This window comes from Bufo bufo, chromosome 1, assembly GCF_905171765.1.
Source record: "Bufo bufo chromosome 1, aBufBuf1.1, whole genome shotgun sequence".
In the NCBI taxonomy this organism is placed as follows: Eukaryota; Metazoa; Chordata; class Amphibia; order Anura; family Bufonidae; genus Bufo; species Bufo bufo.
In genome coordinates, this window is record NC_053389.1 from 99,526,913 (window position 1) to 99,552,135 (window position 25,223).

Sequence of the window (25,223 nt, forward strand, 5' to 3'; positions counted from 1 at the left end):
GGGTCCGCAAAAAAATGGAACACATACGGAAATGCATCCGTATGTCTTCCGTTTTCGTTCCGTTTTTTGCGGAACCATCTATTGAAAAGGTTATGCCCAGCCCAATTTTATCTATGTAATTACTGTATACTGTATATGCCATACGGAAAAACGGAACGGAAAAACGGAACAGAAACGGAAACAAAAAACGGAACAGATCCGTGAAAAACGGACCGCAAAACACTGAAAAAGCCATACGGTCATGTGCAGGAGGCCTAAAAGTTAGCAGAGGCAGAAGCGGCCCGGGTGGGGGAGAATGGTGGCACCTGTGATTTGGCATGTATAAAGTTATTGGTGGTGGGGGCACCTGCGATTTGGCACGTATAACGTTATTGGTGGAGGGAGAGGGGTTAATGGGGGCACCTGTGATTTGGCACAAGGGAGGCTGATCTGGGGGAGTGGGGGACATCATAGCAATCTGGATGGAGGGGCTGATGGCAGTGCCATCATGGGGGCACTGGGGCACATGGCATGGAGGGGCTGCTGATCTGATGGCACTGGGGGAGTAGGGGACATGGTGGATGGCATAGGAGGCACTGGGAAAGGGGGAAATTTAATCGATTACTTAAATAATCGTTTACTGCAGCCCTAAACGCACCCATAATTTGTGGACTGTAAGTCGGATGTGGTTGTGTGTATGAGGCCTTAAAGGGATCTTCCTCTACCTAGACACTAATAGTCCTTCCTCAGGATAGGCCATCAGGATGAAATTATGGGGGTCCCTTCCCGATAATCGGCAGCTCAGTCAGCCCGTCTAAATCCACCTTCACAGTCAGTTTGTATCTCATCGCGGATCTCTTCTACCGAACTAAGTTCAGTACCAGAGATCCGCAAATCAGATAGGGGCTGACTGTACCCTAAAACACTGATACTCAGTACAGTTCAGGGGAACTGCAGTCGGCGATGGACTGTGCGACACACGGACTGTGCTTCACAGTAATGTGCATGAGCCCTTACCCAGAAAATACCAATGTCTGCCCCCTTAGAGATATACAAAAAGGCACAGCTCCTCAAGACCTATGGGTGCCAACCTACAGATCTGTATAACACAAGGCCATAACACAGCTGTGTACTTGAGGCCTTCCTTTTACTTTCATGTATATTTGGACATTTAGGGTACATTTGTGTGGTTTTCGCTGTCTTTCTGCACCAAATTCACATCAAAATCTACACGCTTTACTTGGGGACTTTGTCACAGATTTTGATGCAGATTTGCCCCAGATCTCATCCTTTGTATTGCAAATAGGGGAATCTGCACTGAACAAGTGACATGCTGTGGATTTCAAAATCCGTACCACAGGTCAATTTCTGCATCTGATTTAGAAAATCTCATCTACTTTGGTACTGTGTTACACTGCAGATCTGCCTCACAAAAACCCATGCATAGAGTGGGCGCAAAATACGCCAGTGTGCTTATACCCTTATAATTAAGGATTAGATTTTTAAAAAAAACATAAAAAGCCAAATTGGGACATGGATGGCGTTTCCGGCAAACTGATAGCACTGGCTCGCCCCGTTCAGCCTGGATTCACACAAGCACTTTCGAGCCGAACATAGGAGCTGATACAAATGAAGAGACATCTCTCTCTCCCTTAGGCCTCATGCACACGACAGTATTTTTTCACGGTCCGCAAAACGGGGTTCCGTTGGTCCGTGATCCGTGACCGTTTATTCGTCCGTGGGTCTTCCTTGATTTTTGGAGGATCCATGGACAGGGAAAAAAAAAAAAGTTGTTTTGGTGTCCGCCTGGCCGTGCGGAGCCAAACGGATACGTCCAGACTTACAATGCAAGTCAATGTGGACGGATCCGTTTGACGTTGATACAATATGGTGCAAAATTGCAAACGGATCCGTCCCCCATTGACTTTCAATGTAAAGTCAGGAGTCCCTATTAGGGGTGCACCGAAATGAAAATTCTGGTCCGAAACTGAAACCGAAAATTCAGGATGCCCTTGACCGAAAACCGAAACTGCCTTTTTGCCCAAATACTTTTAAAATACTTTTTTTTTAATGATTTTATTAATAATTCTTTTTCATGAATGAAATTCATCTGTGGGTGGCGCTGTTATGGAGGGGGGATATATGTGCACTGTTATCCCTTTCCCCATAACAGTGCACAGATCCCTTTCCCCATAACAGTGCACAGATCCCTTTCCCCATAACAGTGCACAGATCCCTTTCCCCATAACAGTGCACAGATCCCTTTCCCCATAACAGTGCACAGATCCCTTTCCCCATAACAGTGCACAGATCCCTTTCCCCATAACAGTGCACAGATCCCTTTCCCCATAACAGTGCACAGATCCCTTTCCCCATAACAGTGCACAGATCCCTTTCCCCATAACAGTGCACAGATCCCTTTCCCCATAACAGTGCACAGATCCCTTTCCCCATAACAGTGCACAGATCCCTTTCCCCATAACAGTGCACAGATCCCTTTCCCCATAACAGTGCACAGATCCCTTTCCCCATAACAGTGCACAGATCCCTTTCCCCATAACAGTGCACAGATCCCTTTCCCCATAACAGTGCACAGATCCCTTTCCCCATAACAGTGCACAGATCCCTTTCCCCATAACAGTGCACAGATCCCTTTCCCCATAACAGTGCACAGATCCCTTTCCCCATAACAGTGCACAGATCCCTTTCCCCATAACAGTGCACAGATCCCCCCCTCCCCATAGCAGTGCCATAGACCGATCCACCTACCCATAACAGCCCCGGCCCTGCTGCTCACAGCAGACTAATCACTCACTGCATCTTTATTTTACCTTACAATCGTGACGCTCCAGTAACAACTCTGCAGGCAGAGCGGAGGGCGGCGTAACGTCACTTACTCACGTGACGCACCTGCTCCGCCCACTTTATGAATGAAGGAGGCGGAGCAGGCGCGTCACGTGAGTAAGTGACGTTACGCCGCCCTCCGCTCTGCCTGCAGAGTTGTTACTGGAGCGTCACGATTGTAAGGTAAAATAAAGATGCAGTGACTTAAAGTAAACAGCCCGCCCGGCGCTGGTGACAAATCCCACACCCCATATTTTCTGCCGATATGTACCAATATCGGCCGAAATGGATTAGGCCCATTTTCGGCCGCCGGAATTTCGGTGCACCCCTAGTCCCTATTATACCATCGGATCTGAGTTTTCTCCAATCCGATGGTATATTTTAACTTGAAGCGTCCCCATCACCATGGGAAACGCCTCTATGTTAGAATATACCATTGGATTTGAGTTACATAGTGAAAACTCATATCAGACAGTATATTCTAACACAGAGGCATTCCCATGGTGATGGGGACGCTTCAAGTTAGAATATACTACGAACTGTGTACATGACTGCCCCCTGCTGCCTGGCCTGGCAGCACCCGATCTCTTACAGGGGGCTGTGATCAGCACAATTAACCCCTCAGGTGTCGCACCTGAAGGGGTTAATTGTGTGTATCATAGCCCCCTGTAAGAGATCAGGGGCTCCCTCCCCAGTTTGAATATCATTGGTGGCCAGTGTGCGCCCAACCCCCCCCCCCCCCCTCCCTCTATTGTATTATCATTGGTGGCCAGTGTGCGGCCTCCCCTCTCCCTCCCCCCCCCCCCCCAATCATTGGTGGCAGCGGAGAGTTCCGATCGGAGTCCCAGTTTAATCGCTGGGGCTCCGATCGGCACCTGAGGGGTTAATTGTGCAGATCACAGCCCCCTGTAAGAGATCGGGTGCTGCCAGGCAGCAGGGGGCAGTCATGTACACAGTTCTTAGTATATTCTAACTTGAAGCGTCCCCATCACCATGGGAACGCCTCTGTGTTAGAATATACTGTCGGATCTGAGTTTCACGATCTAACTTATATCCGACAGTATAATCTAACAGAGGCGTTCCCATAGTGATCGGGACGCTTCAAGTTAAAATATACCATCGGATTGGAGAAAACTCCGATCCGATGGTATAATAGGGACTCCTGACTTTACATTGAAAGTCAATGGGGGACGGATCCGTTTGCAATTGCACCATATTGTGTCAACGTCAAACGGATCTGTCCCCATTGACTTGCATTGTAAGTCAGGACGGATCCGTTTGGCTCCGCACGGCCAGGCGGACACCAAAACGACTTTTTCTTCATGTCCGTGGATCCTCCAAAAATCAAGGAAGACCCACGGACGAAAAAAACTGTCATGTATCACGGACCAACGGAACCCCGTTTTGCGGATTGTGAAAAAATACTGTCGTGTGCATGAGGCCTTATATACATTTCCTACTTTTTGTAGAATCACTCGTGACGGTCTTAATAAAAAATTTAAATAAAAAAACATTAAAAAGTACCAAAAACCACTTGTAAGAATCCAACCTAAAATGAACTACTCAAAATACTGGCATTTATATACACATGCCCCCCATAAACACTCAAATATCACGGGCACCATACCCAGGGCTGAACACCAATGAAAATATACTCACAGACAACTCAAGATCATAAAACCAAGATAAACATCTAGTTACGAGTAAACCTGCTTGTCATAAGGACATAAACCAGTTCTACAGCCCTACACCATAAACAGCAACTTTATACCCAGCCAGGCATAGCGAGAAGAAAACACGAGCGTCCATGGATGACCCCTATCTTTTCGTCAGTCCAGGCAGCATTTATGGAAGGACTATAACGGGTATATCTAGATTGCAGAATTTCTTTCCGTCACATTAGTTCAGGTGTAAATCATATTTTTTTTATTCCTAAAAGTCTAATTGAAAACTGCACGTGTTACTTGCCGTTTTTGGTGCGGATTTGACGCAGATCTCAACCTTGGACTGAGAAGGATGAAATTGCCACAAAGGAACCGCACAAAGAACTGACATATTGCGGATTTCAAAATCAGTACGGCAGGTCAATTTCCACCCTGAACGAAAAAGCAAAGCGTACGTAAGATTGGTCTAATCTCAAACACTCAGCTGGTACTGTATTAAGCCTCATTCACACGTCCGTGGTCAGTGATGCATCCGTGAAGGATCCGTGTTGGGTCCATGTGTCTGTTTTTGCTGTCCATGTTGTATCCGTGTTTCACTGACACTGAACAGCTGAAAAATAAATGTTAAAGCATCTTGTCTTAATGATCCGTGAAACATAGATGCAACACAGATGGCATCCGTGGTTTTCATGGACCCGTAGACTATAATGGATATGATGGATCCGTGAACAGGGACTAAATAGAACATGCATCCGTGCTAAAAACACTGACCCACAAACCGTGGTAAAACACTGATGTCTGAATACGAACATTAAAATGAATGGGGACGTGTGCTGTCTATGGAGAACACGTACAGCACACGTCCGTGAAACACTGACATGTTAATGAGGCTTTAGGCCTCATGCACACGGCCGTTTGGCGGCAGTGGCCATATTGCAGACAGCAAACAGCGGTTCAGCAAGCTACGGCCACTGGCCGCGTGTACCCTGCATCACGGATGCGGACCTATTCACTTGAATGGGTCCGCAATTCCGGAGATGTGGAACAGAGTCACGGAACGGAACACCGGAAGCACACTACGGAGTGCTTCCGTGATGTTTATTTCCGTGGTTCCGCACCGCCAAAAAATATGACATGTCATATTTTTTCGCAGCGCAGACATACCACAAAACCGGCCCGCTGCAGGGATGTTGCCCATGCATTGGGGACCACAATTGCAGTCCCCAATGCACGGAACGACCGCACAACGGCCGTGTGCATGAGGCCTTATGCCGCAGTTTTTCCCGCACAAGAATAAACAGTGGGGAAAAAAAACAAACGCATGCATAGCTAAAAGTTTTACACTAGCGTTTTGTGCAGATTCGTCACGGATCTGCAAAAACGCTTCCGTTACAATAATACAACCGCATGCATCCATCATGAACGGACCTGGTTTTATTATGTCTTTTATAGCCATGACGGATCCGTCATGAACACCATTGAAAGTCAATGGGGGACGGATCAGTTTTCTATTGTGTCAGAGAAAATGGATCCGCCCTCATTGACTTACATTGTGTGTCAGGACTGATCAGTCTTGCTCCGCACCACATCGCGGACAGAAAAACACTGCTTGCAATGTTATTCTGTCCGCGATGGGGACGCAACCAAACGGAACGGAATGCATTCTGGTGCACTCCGTTTTGTTCAGTTTTGTCCCCATTGATGATGAATGGGGACAAAACAGAGGCGTTTTCATCCGCTTATTGAGATCCTATGACGGATCTCAATAGCGGAATTGAAAACGCTAGTGTGAAAGTAGCCTGCAGCCTGTGCAGTTAGCCTTAGGACTTCTTCACACATCCGTGCTGAAATCCTTGATAAGATGGTCAGTGATTTATCCGTGAAGAATCAGAGTTTGCGCCGTGTGTCATCCGTGTTCCACTGGCACTGCATAGCTGAAAATTAATTTTCAGAGCATCTCCTATAAATGATCGGTCAAACGGATTTTCTGCAAACAAATCTGCACCGTGTGCAGCCACCCTTAGGGCTTAATTAAATGGCCATATGTACGGGTCCACATCCGTTGAACAATTTTGTGGAACACGTGCGAACCCATACATTTCAATAGGACCGTAAAAGATGCAGACAGCACACAAAATAGTTCAGTTCCGCGGCCCTGCAAATAATATAGAGCGCCATGTCCTATTCTTGTCCGCAACCAATAGGCATTTCTATGTAACACTGGCAAAATGCGGAAGGCACACGGGCCGGTATCAGTGTTTTGCAAACCACAAAACACTTACGGCCGTCTGAATGAGCCCTTATGCATATTGCCATCTTTGCTGGCACGACCACCTCTGCTAGACTGCAAGGTGGTCGTAACCCCGGGAAACGAGCAGTGTATAACGTGATAGAAAAATAAATGAAGCCAGCAAAGGAAGCAATATGGACAGTCACAATACATTAGTAAGTGCCTTGTATTAACTTTCTCTACATGATAAATGCCATTTGCTGAAGTGAGACATCCTCATTAAGGGAAGCTGAACATGGAGATTTGTGTGCCAAAAATAAGAAAGAAAATCTGCACAAAAAAAAGAAAAACACGCACTATTTAACACAGTTTTGGTGCGATTTTTATGGAGTTTCTGGTGTGGATTTTCAGGCGGTTTTCCTGCTTATATTAACTCGACTAAAGGCTATGGAGAAAAGAATCTACAGGAGGTGCGGATTAGCACAATTGATATGCAGCAGATTTTAAAATCTGGCGTAGATTCTAGGTGCTTTTATTCCACAAAACTGGTTTAAACCCCCCCCCTTTTTGGGAAAGTGGCAAAGGGTGAGGGAGAAATGCCACGTATGCAAATATTTCTGTGCAAGTGGTGTAAAACCATTTTTGCAACTTTTGGAAAACTGGTATTTTTTTTGGGGGGGGGGGGTGGAGAATGATAGTTGTCAGATTTGTCTGTGCTGAAAAGATATAGGATATAAGAGAGAAAAAAGAGAGGTAAATGGACCAGTCTTAAGGCTCATGCGCACGAAGCTATTTTCTTTCCGCTTCCATTCAGTTTTTTTGGGGCCCGTATGCGGAACCATTCACTTCAATGGGTCTGCAAAAACAACGGAAGGTACTACGTGTGCATTCCGTTTCCATATTTCCATTCTGAAAAAAAAGTTGTGCGTGTCCTATTATTGTCTGCAAATTACGGTCTGAGGCCCCATTCAAGTCAATGGATCCACAAAAAATACGGAACGCACACGGAGCACATCCATATGTCATCCGTATTATGTGGATCCATACTGTAGAAATGCTATGCCCGGCCCATATTGATCATGTGTTTGGTGATTAATAAGTTACTGTTTCCTTTCCTTATCCGCAAAAAACAGATCAGACACGGAACAACGGATCTGTGAAAAACGGACCGCAAAACAGTCGTGTGCATGAGCCCTTAAACTGGTTGGGTTATAAGTGACGGCCTCCCGCCAGACTTGCCTGTTTGCAGGTACTTTGCTCTACAGACGGCAGAATCAGCAGCTACGGCACTTTGCCGTCGCCCCATGATACAGCACTGCCCTTTATCCACATTTTGCTGAATTTTTAAGCCGTTGCCACCTGTCATTACCCGTCTGTCAGTCAGTGCGTGTTCACCAGACAAATACAACTCTACATTTCCCATGACTACTTTTTCCAACTCGCTCTCTTCATTTCCATTGTTAAACAGCGGCTGACAACTGAAATTTTACTTCGTTTTCTTACAAAAGACTTTTCAATAATGAATAAAAGCTATTCGAAGTACAAGTAATAAGGACGATGCTGGAGAGCAAAAGCGAAACATCCTTCAGAAGTAACACAGACGGCAGCGACACGGACGGCAGAGGGACGGACAAAATACCGTACGTTCTAGGAGCCGATTTAACCTTTTTTAGCTTTTTTTCCCCCATTGTTATTGAGAGAAATTCTAAAAAGTTGTCCCGATTCAGTTATAGTGGAAATGTATGGCTAGTCGAAGCTTTCTGTAGCAAGGATAGCCGACCACATGGGATTTCTGAAGATGTGCCCATCAGGCCAGCTTCTATCTCAAACAGGGGGTCTCTGGATGAGACAAGCCTTTAAAAGGATTGTCCATGTTTTGTTTTTTTGTTTTAGTTTTTTATTTTTAAATCCTCCCCCACCCAGCGGGTCCTCAAAAGGGAGGTATCCCCACTTGCTCCCAGGCGTTCGGCTCTAGCGACGGGGCTCCTAGCCTATCAATGCAAACTTCCTACACGGATGGGATCACGCACTCTGCTGCAGCCAATGACTGACCTCAGCAGTGTCCCCAAACAGCAAGTGATCCAGGAGTGACACGCCACTTGGGGACACACCACCAATGAGGCCAGCCATTGGCTGCAGTAGCACACACTACCACATACAGGGAGTGCTGAATTATTAGGCAAGTTGTATTTTTGAGGATTAATTTTATTATTGAACAACCATGTTCTCAATGAACCCAAAAAACTCATTAATATCAAAGCTGAATATTTTTGGAAGTAGTTTTTAGTTTGTTTTTAGTTTTAGCTATTTTAGGGGGATATCTGTGTGTGCAGGTGACTATTACTGTGCATAATTATCAGGCAACTTAACAAAAAACAAATATATACCCATTTCAATTATTTATTTTTACCAGTGAAACCAATATAACATCCCAACATTCACAAATATACATTTCTGACATTCAAAAACAAAACAAAAACAAATCAGTGACCAATATAGCCACCATTCTTTGCAAGGACACTCAAAAGCCTGCCATCCATGGATTCTGTCAGTGTTTTGATCTGTTCACCATCAACATTGCGTGCAGCAGCAACCACAGTCTCCCAGACACTGTTCAGAGAGGTGTACTGCTTTCCCTCCTTGTAAATCTCACATTTGATGATGGACCACAGGTTCTCAATGGGGTTCAGATCAGGTGAACAAGGAGGCCATGTCATTAGATTTTCTTCTTTTATACCCTTTATTGCCAGCCACGCTGTGGAGTACTTGGACGCGTGTGATGGAGCATTGTCCTGCATGAAAATCATGTTTTTCATGAAGGATGCAGACTTCTTCCTGTACCACTGCTTGAAGAAGGTGTCTTCCAGAAACTGGCAGTAGGACTGGGAGTTGAGCTTGACTCCATCCTCAACCCGAAAAGGCCCCACAAGCTCATCTTTGATGATACCTGCCCAAACCAGTACTCCACCTCCACCTTGCTGGCGTCTGAGTCGGACTGGAGCTCTCTGCCCTTTACCAATCCAGCCACAGGCCCATCCATCTGGCCCATCAAGACTCACTCTCATTTCATCAGTCCATAAAACCTTAGAAAAATCAGTCTTGAGATATTTCTTGGCCCAGTCTTGACGTTTCAGCTTGTGTGTCTTGTTCAGTGGTGGTCGTCTTTCAGCCTTTCTTACCTTGGCCATGTCTCTGAGTATTGCACACCTTGTGCTTTTGGGCACTCCAGTGATGTTGCAGCTCTGAAATATGGCCAAACTGGTGGCAAGTGGCATCTTGGCAGCTGCACGCTTGACTTTTCTCAGTTCATGGGCAGTTTTTTTGCGCCTTGGTTTTTCCATACGCTTCTTGCGACCCTGTTGACTATTTTGAATGAAACGCTTGATTGTTCGATGATCACGCTTCAGAAGCTTTGCAATTTTAAGAGTGCTGCATCCCTCTGCAAGATATCTCACTATTTTTGACTTTTCTGAGCCTGTGAAGTCCTTCTTTTGACCCATTTTGCCAAAGGAAAGGAAGTTGCCTAATAATTATGCACACCTTATATAGGGTGTTGATGTCATTAGACCACACCCCTTCTCATTACAGAGATGCACATCACCTAATATGCTTAATTGGTAGTAGGCTTTCGAGCCTATACAGCTTGGAGTAAGACAACATGCATAAAGAGGATGATGTGGTCAAAATACTCATTTGCCTAATAATTCTGCATGCAGTGTACATGCGGCGACCAGAAGTGCAGTGAAGACAGCTGGGAGCCAATGTGCAGGAACCAAGCACCAGGAGCAGGTAGGTATACTTACCCTAAGGCCCCTTTCACACGGGCGAGTATTACGCACGGATGCGATGCGCGAGTTAAACGCATTGCACCCGCACTGAATCCCGACCCATTCATTTCTATGGGGCTGTTTACATGAGCGGTGATTTTCACGCATCACTTGTGCGTTGCGTGAAAATCGCAGCATGCTCTATATTCTGCGTTTTTCATGCAACGCAGGCCCCATAGAAGTCAATGGGGTTGCATGAAAATCGCAAGCAAGTGCGGATGCGGTGCGATTTTCACGCACGGTTGCTAGGAGACGATCGGGATGGAGACCCGATCATTATTATTTTCCCTTATAACATGGTTATAAGGGAAAATAATAGCATTCTAAATACAGAATGCATAGTAAAATAGCGCTGGAGGGGTTAAAAAAAACTAATAATAATTTAACTCACCTTAGTCATCTCCTTCTGTCTCCTTTACTGAACAGGACCTGTGGTGAGCGTCCATTACAGGTCAAGGACCTGTGATGACATCACTCCGGTCATCACATGATCCATCACATGATCTTTTACCATGGTGATGGATCATGTGATGACCGAAGTGACGTCACCACAGGTCCTTGACCTGTAATGAATGCTCACCACAGGTCCTGTTCAGTAAAGGAGACAGAAGGAGATGCCCGGCATCGCGATCAAGTGGACTAAGGTAAGTAAAAAATTTTATTTAATTTTTTTTAACCCCTCCAGCGCTATTTTACTATGCATTCTGTATTCAGAATGCTATTATTTTCCCTTATAACTATGTTATAGGGGGAAATAATACAATCTACAGAACACCGATCCCAAGCCCGAACTTCTATGAAGAAGTACGAGTTTGGGTACCAAACATGCGCGATTTTTCTCACGCGAGTGCAAAACGCATTACAATGTTTTGCACTCGCGCGGAAAAATCTCGGGTGTTCCCGTAACGCACCCGCACATTTTCCCGCGACGCCCGTGTGAAAGAGGCCTTAAAAGGTCCCGCTGGGTGGGTGGGTGGGGAATTGAAAACAACTCTAAACCATAAGGACATATTGCAGACGTATTATACGTCTGTATTACTCCTGCGTATTGTATCCAGTTAGTTGGGGTCAGTTGAACCTGTGGTTGGGCGAGGACACGACATCTCCTTTTATGTAATGGGAGTTATAGAACCGAATGAGTCCTGGACGGACAAGGAGCCGAATACCAGATAGAGCTTTAAACTTACTGCTCTCACTAGAGATACCTAGCCCCCATTTACAGGATAGGGGAAAAGCATCTGATCAATGGGGGTCCGATCGTAATATGGTGCTGATGGAATCGATTTTTTGCTGCATTAAAGGGGGTTGTGCAGTGGATTAATACTGATGACCTATTATCAGATCAGTGGAGGTCCGACTCCCATCACTCCTGCCAATCAGCTGTTACTGCCCCTTCCGTTGTAGAAGCCGTGCGGTGTAATTACAACTGACTGGCAGGGGAGCTGGGGTTTGGACTGCCGCCGATCTGATCTTGATAACCTATGCTGAGGGTAGGTCATCAGTATTAACCCACTGCACAACCACTTAAACATGGGATTGCATCTATATGCCTCTGGATGAAATTAGGAGGTTCTATAGGATTGTACCACAGTCATGTACACGTTTTTACACTACAGCAATGGCTTCCTTTTTAATTGAATAAAAAAAAATTAAAAAAACGCAACAGGACCTTAGGCTGGGTTCACATGACATTTGGCCCACATTTGGCATATATAAAAAATGTATACATTAAATGTATGCCGTACAGTCATCATACATCAGTCACATGGAGTGAATGGGGCTGAGCTGCAACACCAAGCACTGCCACTATGCGATGTACGGCGCTGTGCTTGGAAAGCTGCCAGGAGGCGGCTGCGTCACCAGAGCTTCGGGGAGCACAACAGCTCATCAGAAGGGGTGCTGGGACTCAGATCCCCCCCAATGTGATAATAATGACCCCTATCCTGAGAATAGGTCATGAGTATATTTACCAGGGTAACCCATTTAACAGAGCAGTTCACTCTGTGTTCACTTCTTTCTATAGGCCTAGTGTGTATGCTCCCAAGGTGCAAACTAAGGCTAGGGCTACACGGCCACATGTGTCGTTCGACTTATGGTCGCAGAAAAGATGGCCAACATTTTTTTTATAATGATAGTCAATGGTATCACACTGCGACACAGTCACAGCATGTGGCAGTGCGACACCATTGACCGTCATTACAACAAAATGTTGCGCAGAGTAGTTGTACCCTTTTTGTCGTGCAACATGTCGCCCTAGCCTAAACCTGTCCATAGGGTTCCGTTACCCTCACGGAGGTCACGAGTGTCTTTTTGGCCTCCATCTTGCTCTGGTACGCATCATACAACAATGTCCAGTAAAATCATATACAATGAGTTAAAGGGGTTATCCAACTCCTGAAATGCCCCCTCCCCTCCGTATGCCCAGGCCATGGCTCACACACAATGTACTTACCTCGCTCCCTGGGACCCACGCCGCTTCTGAAGTCTGCACGGCCGCAGCTGCATCTCCCTGTCATGTGGCCAATGGCAGGAGGTGACAGGGACGAGCCTCCCTAGCATCGCAGGTGACACTAGGGAGGGTCGCCCCCCCCCCCCCAGATGTTTTCATCCACGCGATAGGGAAATGCAGAGGCAGTCATACGTGCTTCAGAAGTGAGGTAGGTGCTGGGGATCGTGTATGAGGGGGGGGGGGGGGGGGGGGGGCGCATATATATATATATATATATATATATTTATTTCCGGCAGCACTCACTTTAGAGATTATCCGGTGCAAAGCGTCTCGCCTTTGACAACAGGCTTGTATATTCATAGAAAATCAACGCAGCACTCTTCTTGTAAAAAAAAAAATGCAGTGTCTTTATTCACACATGTGACACAAAATAGGCAACGTTTCAATCCCCTTCCGGGATCCTTCTCAAGCCAAGTGCCCTTGGCTTGAGAAGGATCCCGGAAGGGGATTGAAACGTTGCCTATTTTGTGTCACATGTGTGAATAAAGACACTGCATTTTTTTTACAAGAAGAGTGCTGCGTTGATTTTCCTTGAAAATTTATATTTATATATATATTTATATATATATATTTATATATATATATATATATATATATATATATATATATATATATATTTTTTAGTTTTTTTTTTACATGGGAGCCTACAGGTGCCAGATGTCTATTGCATAGAGCTTTTCACATCAGACACGACAAACGGAGACCAATAAACGTAATGCAAACAGAGCCTTAGAAGCCACTGACTGTAACACATCCACAGAGTCCATGACGTGCCGATGACCAAGGACACTTAACCCAGAGCAGCTTATGAAGGTGGAAATGAGAAGTGTCAGGCTCGGGGCGTTTGTTTATGCGCAACGTCTCCTGTCCAACGAATAAAACCTGCTATTACCTGTCGGAGATGAGGAATCCAAATATTATTTGCAGTGCAAACACAGCCATCACACAGACACAAGCATCTGCTCGCACTTGTACAACCCGAGAAAATGGCCGGGCTGCAGCAGACATGAAGGTGGCTTTGTTAATGGGATCAGTGCAGAGTATCTTATTACTTGGTTGCATCCGTCAGCAGCGATCCGAACGCTGGAGATACTTCATTTGAATTCACATATTAAAACCCATCAGTGTTGATTTAAAGCGTAGCTGTCAACTGATTGCCTGCAGGCCGCATCCGGCCCCCATGTGGATTTAATCCAACCCCCGACATAGTCAATTGAGTCCAACCAAGCAAGAGAGAAAATCAATGGGAAATATGTACAACACAAAGATGAGAAAAGAAGAAAAGCCAGAGAAAGGCGTAGATGTAAACTTAGGCTACGTCTACACGACGACAATAAGTCGCTCGACAGATAGGGCACGACTACACTGCAACATTTGTAGCGCAACATTTTGTTGCACTAATGTCGCGCGACAATTTTTATAATGGCAGTCTATGGTGTCGCACTGCAACATGCTGCGACTGCGACGCAACAGTCGCAGAAAAATCCATCTTGAATGGATTTTCTGCGACTTGCGTCGCAGCATGTTGCATGTTGCAGTGCGACACCATAGACTGCCATTATAAAAATTGTCGCGCGACATTAGCGCGACAAATGTCGTCGTGTAACCGTAGCCTAAGGCTACATTCGTACGGCTGCTTTCATTTTCGGGCGGCGCACGACCTGCAATTTTGGCAGATTGCACACAAACCCATTCATTCCTATGGGGCCTCAGAAAACGCGCACAGCACACGGATGTCATCTGTGTGCTGGCCGCCTTCTTACAAAAATTGTAAAACATGTCCTATTCTTATCCGTTATGGCTACAAGAATAGACATTTCTTTAAATGATTAATGGAAAAAAAAATTAAATCAGACATCATATAGTCCATAAAAATCCAGAGATCTCCCCATTCATTGCTCTGCTACATTTATATCAAGCTGACAGCTCAAGGGGAGTGTCTTTTCTGCTGCAGCTCAGGAGGCGTGTCCATGCTCTCCCTATCAGAGCTCAGGAGGCGTGTCCATGCTCTCCCTATCACAGCTCAGGAGGCGTGTCCATGCTCTCCCTATCACAGCTCAGGAGGCAGTTGAAGGATGAAACTGAGCATGTGCGGCCATCTCACTGAGCAGGTCAAAGAAATAAAAAAAATAAAACCAAAGAAAATAGGTGGTGCTAGGCAGATACATTTTATTGAATAGCTCACAATACTAAATTTCTAAATTACATCCAATTACAAAAGTATTCAGATCCAGGTCCTGTTTTAAAAAAACTGTAGAATATTCTTCGTGGGACTTCGTGGATATGTAGTCTACGGACCGCGAAACAGACACGGTGGTGGGAATGTAGCCTTATAAAGAAATTGTTTTGAAAACTACTAGACAGAATACTACTCGTAGCCCACAGGGTCATCAGGCAGAGGATACTTCAATTTCAAGGAGGGGTAACAGAGGAACAGTACAATGCAGTTACAAGAAGTCATGAAGAATACGGGCAGTTCCTCTTTAAATGGGGGGTTTCTAATTTTATATATTCGCCCAATTTCATAATAAGCTTTGTGTTTGAAGCTCAAGCCAATGATCTCTGCTTGTTCCCCCCCCCCCCCCCTCCCAAAGAGGCTAAAACCATCTACAGCAAAAGCACAACACTGCTGCCCTAAAGGTTTGCTACAATGTATCAGCGTAGATAGAAGACAAAGATGTATCAGTCAGCACACACAGAGTTGGCTTCTTTCACACCAGCGTTACTTAATTTCCATTATAGGAGCAGAAGAGCGAAAATAACGGAAGTGTCGGATTGGGCTCATAAGTGACAGGAACAGAACCAAACAGATCCCACTGACTATTATGGGCTGCATTTGGTTTCCATACGGGAGAAAACTTTTTTTTTAGTGGAGAGAAAAGTCCCACATGCAGGACTTCACTCTCCACAGTTTGACAGAATCTGTGACGAAGGCCCCAAACACAAATTTGAACAAGCCCTATTCCTATGGTGCCATCAAATCATGGTTTATTCCCACGCTTATAAGAAAACTGCAGCAAAATACTGAGGTTTTACAAAAAAGAAGAAAAAAGAAAAAAAAAAAAAGTCAGTCAATCAAGTTTTTACATGGCCTCACAGCAGTAAGGAGTGTTTTTGTCACACCATGGCACATTTTGGGCAGAAATTTCTGTTTGCCTGAACTGAATAGGGTTTGCAGAAATCCATGTGGTTCCCGCTGAAACAAACCCATTCAGAGGAATGGAAATTTAAAGGGGTTGTCCAAGTTTTAAGAAAACTCGACCAGTTCCCCCAAATATAACAAAAGTGATATTTAAAAAAAGAATCCGCTAGCCCTTTGAAACGGCTGATCTATCCTCCTGACGCCTGGACCCCCGCCGATCAGCTGCTTGTGAAGGCCCCAGAGCTCCTGTAAGCGGAAGCCTTCTCGCTGCTTACCTGAGACAGGTGAAGTCACGATCATCGGCCACCCATTCAAATGTGACTGAGCTGCGCCTAGGCCACGTGAGGGATGATCGTGACGTCACTGGCCTAGGGTAAGCAGCGACGCTTACGCTGGGTACTTCTCAAACAGCTGGGGGTCAGACCCCCACTGATCAGATACTGATGATCTAACCAGAGTTTCAAAGAGTCACTGGGGTCCATCCTATGATGGGATCCGCCACTGCAGATATTTTCAAGCGTTCAGGCATAAATGTACCTGTAATATCGCCAAGTGGCATGTAATAAGTAACCTGTATACACATCATTACACAGGGAGGTTAGGCTACTTTCACACTTGCGTTGTTCTTTTCCGGCATAGAGTTCCGTCACAGGGGCTCTATACCGGAAAAGAACTGATCAGGTATGTCCCCATGCATTCTGAATGGAGAGTAATCCGTTCAGTTTGCATCAGGATGTCTTCAGTTCAGTCGTTTTGACTGATCAGGCAAAAGAGAAAACCGTAGCATGCTACGGTTTTATCTCCGGCTAAAAAAACTGAAGACTTGCCTGAATGCCGGATCAGGCATTTTTTCCCATAGGAATGTATTAGTGCCGGATCCGGCATTCAGAATACCGGAATGCCGGATCCGTCTTTCCGGTATGCGCATGCGCAGACTGAAAAAAAGGTGAAAAAATAAATGCCGGATCCGTTTTTGCCGGATGACACCGGAAAGACGGATCCGGCATTTCAATGCATTTTTTCGACTGATCAGGCATTTTTAAGACTGATCAGGATCCTGATCAGTCTTACTAATGCCATCAGTTAGCATACATTTTGCCTGATCCGGCAGGCAGTTCCGGCGACGGAACTGCTTGCCGGATCTCTCTGCCGCAAGTGTGAAAGTAGCCTAAGCGAGGATATTCAGTAACACGAGGTTCCGGAGGGATCAGACAAGCGCTACGGCTCCGAGATCAATGATGTACACTAGGAAATGTATATGTGCCATTTATAAACATGGACCCAAAAAAAAAAAAACACCGTCATCCACAGGTCTTACCCCGCACAACATCCTCCATATAGAAAACAGGAAACCCATGGCCTCCGGATGACCCCTTCTCCTCCCATTCATAAAAGGGCCAGCCTCATACATGTCCTCATCGAGCTGGCCCGCGTCACAATCATGGCTGACATTTTCACATTTGCTTTTAATAAGCCCTGTCATTATCCTGAATAAACACTAGTAATTAGCCCAGAAGCCTCTGGGTCCATGCTATTGTTTTACACGTAATGTGGTCGGACTGCACAAAACATGCACAAAACAGTGAGGCTCGTACGAGAGTAAAAACGTACTCCGCAGCCAGAAAACGTCACACAACAGTGTAAAAACACGTCACATGGCAGATGGGTTTAGGCTGTGTTCACATCTGCCTCGGTGGCTCCAGCGGGAGCCTCAATACGATCCACCAGGTGCCGCCGGTACAATACGTCCGGCAATGTGTTGTGGCTTTTAACTGCAATGGAAACCATGATGCAGATGTGAACACAGCCTTAATCCCTTAATGATGCATGATGGATACCTCAGTCATGCGTGCACACGTTATGTATGGGATCGGACTCGCAAGCTAATCCTGCTCCATACAGGCTGGTGGTGGCCGTGTAAAGCCTCATGCACACGTCAGTGTTCCACGGACAGCACACGTGCCCATTCATTTTAATGCGTGTATTCGCACGTCAGTCTTTTAGCACGGTCCATGTTTTTTGCTCTATTTTGTCCGTCACACGGATCCAACCTGCTGCAAAAATCAATTTTACGGCCAATGAGTCATACTGCAAAAACCATAATGTATACAGAGGCGGCCAACGCTATCATTTCGGAGCCAGGTAAATAACCAACTACAGCTATAGAAAACAGCGCTAAATGTGGCGCCAGTAACATACGTAAAGGAAAAATGGAGCAACAGCACGACTCGTCCATTGCACTACTTTTCATAATTATTCCCTTTGGTTCCCGAGATCTGTTTATCTCAAAATATAAAATATTTAGAAAAATAAATTTAAAAAAAAAGTTTAAAAAAAATAAATAAATAGTTACCATAAAAATCAGAAACACTTTATTTTTTCAACAAATATGTCCCAGGCCTTGTCAGAGCAGATCCGTGCAAGCTGCACCCACAGCCTGCATTTATACAGAATGCCATTTTGACTGATGTGACACAATGTCAATAATTTATATTCTGAGAAAATATTTGCATCTTATTATATGGCGAGACATGACAGCAGGACAAACACAAGAACGGTGAAGAATGGCTCGTTTGCATTACTATTTGCCCAGGTCCTCTCTTGTAAGAGTGGAGTCACACACACTAGTTTACACTTGGGGCTCATTCAGATGGTAGACTTTCCTGTCCGAGTGTAGAACGGACAGTAACACCCGGTCAGAACACTGTCCCAATCACACACCGGTAGCGGACAGAGATGGTTACTGCAGCACTCTTCCATTCACTCCATCTACACAATGGACCAAGCAGTGTGGTCCTGGTGCCAGAGCTACCCCTGGACAGCTGACCGGCACGGGTGTCGCGAGTCACACCCCATCAGATACTGATGACCTACCCCGAGGATAGGCCATCCATATAACAGGAGTGGGCATTCCCTTTAGAGGGGTTTTCCAACCTTGGCCTAACTGAGCGTCTATGATGGCTCATCACTACTGAAAATGTATGGCCACCTAGAAGGGAACCTGTCACTAGTCTTGACCGAACCAAGCTTTGCATCATTGATCCAAAGTCGATTCGTTCAAACACTAAGTTTTATTGCCGTCTGGACACCTGTCTCTGTCCAGCCAAAGTTGCACGAGACTTCAGTGAATTGATTCGGTAATAATTTCTGCATCTTTAGGCTACATGGACACGACCGTATGTCGTGCGATTAGCAAATTGTGGATCCCCAAAAAAAATTAAAAAAATCCGTATGCCATCCGTTTTTTTTTTTTTTTTTTGCGGATCCATTGTAACAATGCCTAAAATGGACAAGAATAGGACGCGTTCTATTTTTTTTTTTGCGGGTCTACAGAACGGACATACTGATGCAGACAGCACACGAAGACCCATTTAAATGAATAGGTCCGCATCCTATCCGCAAAAAACACAAAAAAACAGAACTGACACAGAAACAAACGACGATTGTGTGCATGTAGCCTTAAAATCATTTAAAATTAGGAATCCGAAGTTAGGTTTGGTATAGTACTAAACCTGACTTCGGATTCCTAATTTTAAATTTTTTCAAAGATGCAGAAATAAATACCGAAATTCACCCAAGTCTCACACGGCTTCGGGTGAAACAAAAGTTTGGCCAATACATTTTAATGCTGTTTGAAGACAGCATTAAAATTGAAGTTTTTGAACGAATCGAGTCGCCTTCGGATCAAAGATCCCAAGCTCTATTTGCTGAAGACTACCTGTCACACTGAACATGGCTGCAGAAAGCATGTTACAGAGCAGGAGGAGCTGAGCAGATTGATAGGTAGGTTTATGGGAAAAGAATCAGGATAACTTGTAATTTATTCATTTATATCATGTTAATTCTGGGCTTTGCAGTCCAGGAGGCGGTCCTATCAGTGACTGACAATGGCTGTGTATACAGAGAAACCTGTCAATCACTGATAGGACCGCCTGCTGGACTGCAAAGCCCAGAAAACAATATATCAATCTGCTCATCTCCTCCTCCTCTAGAACATGCTTCTTTCAGCTCAGACACCATGTTCAATGTGACCGGCTCCCTTTAAAGGGGTTTGCCATTCTCTCAGTACCGATGAGAGAGGGGAGTAAGCTGCTGCCAAGTAGAGGCAGCATGTCAACCGTGGCAACAAAATAGGCAAGCTGAAATTCAACATGGCCGATCCTACCTTCAAGAGCCAGTTGGGAGTCAGCACATAAAATACCATCTCAGGACAGGCAATGATGGCCCATTGACTAGGACTTATCAGTGCCATTAATATTGACCACTGTGATCACTAAAATCAAGTGTGATTGGCATTACGAATGCACTGTGCCGCTTTGTCAGGCAGCTTGTTCCTGGTGGTAACATGGTCCAACAGTGACCTCAGCGCCTAAAGAGAAAAACTGCACAGGAGGTGAGGTGGCACCTCGCTCTCCTAAATCTGCACAGCCTGTATGTGTTGGTGCACATTTCAAAAAATAAAACTAGGACACCCCCTTTAAGCAATTCCAGAAGTAGAGACAGCGCTTGCACGAATAGGATTGCAAATAAATTTGGAAACCTGGTTGAGCATGTGCGGCCTCTCATTCTGGAATTAGCGGTCGGTGGTGGCCCCAGCCTTCAGACATTGATGGACTATCTTAGGTATACACCACCACTGTCTATCCTGAGACAACCCCTTCCGATGTCACCTGCATCACACGACGACAATATGATATTAGCACGGCCATTCAGGAAACTGAATAGGAATTATTACAAGCGCCACCATCGGTGACGACAGAACGAGGAGGGACCTTCATGGGGACTTCTAATGTAATGTCAAGTTGCATGGAGGACCTCAATGATCAAAACAGTCAAAAAGTTGAAGAATTGCATAAAGTGACCAATCTGATAGCAGCGATCGCTCACTAAAAGACGACAGCTGAAACTGGATTGATGAGCAATTCTTCGTTTTCGGCGCCACCATGACACAGGTGCGGTCACGTGTGTGATCTCTGTGCCGTGTGAAGGGCCCCATTCACACAAGTGAATGGGAAGTGGCATTTCCACTGACCCTAAGGTTTCATGCACACTACAATTAGGGTTTCACATTTGTGTTAAACTTTTCCGGTATTGAGTTCCGTCCTCGGGGGCTCAATACCAGAAAAAAACTGATCAGTTTTATCCTAATGCATTTTGAATGGAGAGAATTCCGTTCAGGATGTCTTCAGTTCAGTCCCTCTTACGGTTTTTGGACGGGAGAAAATACCGCAACATGCTGTGGTATTTTCTCCGTCCAAAATGGCGGAATGCCAGACCCGGCATTATTTTACATTGAAATGCATTAATGCCGAATCTGGCCCCAAGGGTTCCTGAAAAACAGATCCGGTTTTGCGGTCAGACCTTTAAAAATGTGAAAAAGATAAATACCGGATCCGTTTTTTCGGATGACAACCGGAGAGACGGAACTGGTATTGCAATGCATTTGTGAGACAGATCCGCATACAAATGGTATCCGTTTGCATACAGATTGCCATAATCCAGCAACGCAAGTGTGAAAGTACCCTAAAAATTCTGTGGCCTGCAAACCGTGGATCCGCAAAATACAGAGGCAGTCCGCATATGTCCAGCACTCTTCCATCCCGCCCTATTTTTTTAAATGCCTATTCTTCTCTGCAATACGGGCAAGAATAGGGCATGTTCTACTTTTTTGCGGAACAGACATACGGCCACACAGGTGAGGTCATCCATGCGCGGTCTGCAGTTTTTGCATAGAAATGAATGGGTCCGTGTTCGATCCCCAAAAAAACTGGATCAGACGCGGAGCGAAAATACAGTCCTGTGCATGAGGCCTTTGGGTAGTAAACTGGACCCATGCGAACTGTATAAAAGCTGCAGAGTCACGAACAGCTCCAGCACACGAGTCTAGAAGTCCTGACCACCCACCGGAACAAAAGTCCTGACACCTAAACCCGATGTAAACATGAACCTCCGGCGCCAAACTGAAGGATGGAACGCGAGACTCCTGACAGGTAACACAATATGTCATGAATAAATCACAACCAGATTTCTCCCACTCACTTTTTCTCACAGTGCGGGAGCTGCTGACATGGTCCACAGGTCAGTACACGAAACGAGAACACGCAGAAGAGTGGCGGCACCCAACATCTACCAGTAGTGGTGGCCACACATCTCCGCCGCCGTCAGAGGGGAGGATGCAGGGTCATTCACGCCATTGTTAATTTATCAACCGAGAGGAAACGGAAGGGAACCAATCAGCTTACAGCTGTCATTTGTCAGAAGGTTTCAGAGCTGCAATCTGATTGGTTGTTACAGACAACTACTCCCCTTGCACTACTTTTACAAAATCTCGTTCATGGTTGACACAGTCACGTGAACAAAAACTGCATAAAGAGGGGGAGGACCAGCATATTGTAAACACAGCACACGCCGTAGGCTATGTTCCCACTGTGGAATTTTTATGCAGTTCCCATAGTTTCCAATGGGAATCCATGTGGACATTCATACGACCATGGAATTTTTCCATGCTGCGGAAACTATACAAGGGTTGATGAATGGGACCGACCCTTGTACGGAACCACGGAAGCTAATACAAATCAGAGGCGGAAAACCAAGTGTTTTTCTAGCAGAAAAATCCACCATGTGAACATACCGCAACAACAAAATCCAACATTAGTAGTCACTGCATATACCTCAGGGCGCGACTTGATTGCAAAGCAAAAAAATATATATATATTAAAAACATTTAATTTGTGTGAGGTCATCAGACTATGTTAGAGCTGGGATTTGGCAGTGAAAACCAATTAAATCATAAGTTGTTGCAAACAACTTAGGCCTTATCGGCAGCAGGGTGGCTCAGTGGTTAGCGCTGGGGTCGACACGTCCATGACAAGGTGGCCAGTGGTTCATCCATGAAGATGCTCGTGAAGGATCCATGTTTGGTCCGTGTGTCACCCATAATCCATAGACACTGCTCAGCTGTAAATTATAGGGCTATCTGAGAGCAACTCAGACCTTCAGGCGTGGCCGACCACCGGTGGTGATGATACTTTCCTGGTCCCACGCCTGGATTCAGTCTGTGTGGCTCCCGGACCCCGGCACTTCCGCTCTGTGCCAATATCAACATCTGTCAAAGGGGAAGGGGGAAGGGACGACACATGACAGCTGCAGCGGTGACCTGCTCCCCCTGCAATCATGTGACCCGGTGATTGGCTGCAGCCGTCACGTGTGCCCCGGTTGACACTGCACAGAAAGGAATAGAAGTGCCAGTCCAGGAGCCACATAGACCAAATCCGGGCAAAGGACCAGGTAAGTATCACCACCGTGGGTCAGCCACGTCTGGAGGTCCAATTTAGTCTTAACTTCCAGAGCATCTCCTATCAACGATCCATCAAAAAGCACCGCGTTGTGTCCATGTATTGACACAATGCGGTGGCATGGATGTATGGTGGACCCATGGTTCATGGATGGGTGAATACACACGTTAACGTCAATGGGTACATGAGAGGTCCGTGGAGAATCCAGACGTGGCCTTACACTGTGGTCTATGATGGCAAAGCAGTGCAGACCTTGAGATATTCCAGCAGATTGAGAATTTCTGATAACTGTCAAGTGGCAGCCACATCATTAGATGCACCAAAGCCGCCGCGTGGCCCTAGAGTGAAGATTGGTGTACAGACCGCCATCCAAGAGTCACATCGGAGGTTCATACGCCAATACTTCTAAAGACAATAGGAACAATATCAACCAGCGGACGGGAAGCCATGTTGATTCATAATCCACCACTTTGATTGGTCGGGAGCAGTCACGATGTCACCGTCACAATCTTTTATTAGGGGTCAGATTACTGGTGTATTACATGGCGGATAAAACGCAGAATAAATGTGCCGTTTCGTCATCGCAGGCGCCCAGATGTCCTACATGGTCTCTCAGATCCTAGGGGTGCTCACAGCCATCCTTGAGGGGTGCACCCCAGGAGGACAATAGGGAATAAACAGGCAGCAACCCCCATCCAGACAGGAGCTGCTGCTGTGATACCAGCACGGGCCTCTAGGTGTCGCTGTGGGGGGGGTCATCCCTCCCATTCACTCCCTCCCCGGGAAGGAAGGGGGGGGTCGGACACTTACCTTCTCAGATGCTCTACACCATCAATAAAGGTTGGTGTGGACCCCACAGAGAAGAGGGGAGAAGGCGGAGGAGGAGGGCGGCCCGGCTCGGCTCTGCCAGGACAGCGTGCAGTGCGGCGGGCTCGTGTGGGAAGATCTTCCCCTTGGAGTTTAGTATCCTGAGGCCTACAGCGGTATCACAGTGAACATAGCCACCGGGGTAGTGAAGCTGTGATGGATGGAGAGGGCCGGCTTCTCCGGGTGCCTGGGACTGACTCTATGTGTGACTCTCCACCAACTGACTCCTCCTCTCCCACCAACCGCCTCTAACCCCGCCCACCCTTAGCAAAGCACCGCCTCGTTGGATGACGCGAGGCTCCAGGCCCCGCCCAATTCTGACGTCGAATCTGACGTTACCCAATGATAGAGGCAAATAAAAGCCATTACAAGAAAAAGAAAAAAAAAAAAGAAAGCAAAGCAAGGGCGAGAGATCGAATGAGCTCGATATCCGGGATTTTTGTGACGTCACAGCGCCAGGCCTGTCGGGAATTGTAGTTCCAAGCTTGCATTGTGCATAGGAGGTTTTTGTTAGCTCGCCTTCTCCTGTATGAAGCAGTTCAGATTGTTATTTGACCTGTTTTATGGTCATAAAATCATCCTTTACCGTTTAGTTTAGCAGCAAACCGATATTGATCAAGTTGTTTGGGAGGTGTGAGATGAATGTGTTGTGTGTATACAGTACATTAGGAAAACAGCCTGGAAATGTGCTGCTCACAAAGGCCTTTTCTAATGAAAAAGTGAGTGAGCAGCACTAGGGGCTTCAACCTCTGGATGTAAACAAAATGGTTCCATTCACTGACAGCAACCAGGCAAGGACCAAATCTGTTATGTAGTGTGGTCAGGGGTTGTCTTCATGAGAAAACTCATTTTAATACAGCCTGTCA

At 45.9% G+C, this 25,223-nt stretch overlaps 1 protein-coding gene across 7 annotated transcripts in view; it reads right to left on the minus strand.

The window, feature by feature from the left end:
• RERE (arginine-glutamic acid dipeptide repeats) overlaps positions 1 to 24,642 on the minus strand; it is a 354,724-nt gene extending 330,082 nt beyond the window's left edge. For 4 of the 7 annotated variants that reach the window (XM_040427211.1, XM_040427229.1, XM_040427193.1 and 1 more), the window contains exon 1: positions 24,301 to 24,638. The gene's annotated coding sequence lies outside the window, so the exon portion shown is untranslated. Of the gene's footprint in view, positions 1 to 24,300 lie in introns of all 7 variants that reach the window. The other 3 variants (XM_040427238.1, XM_040427218.1, XM_040427222.1) reach the window with 2 other exon arrangements.
• Positions 24,643 to 25,223: the final 581 nt, after the last annotated feature.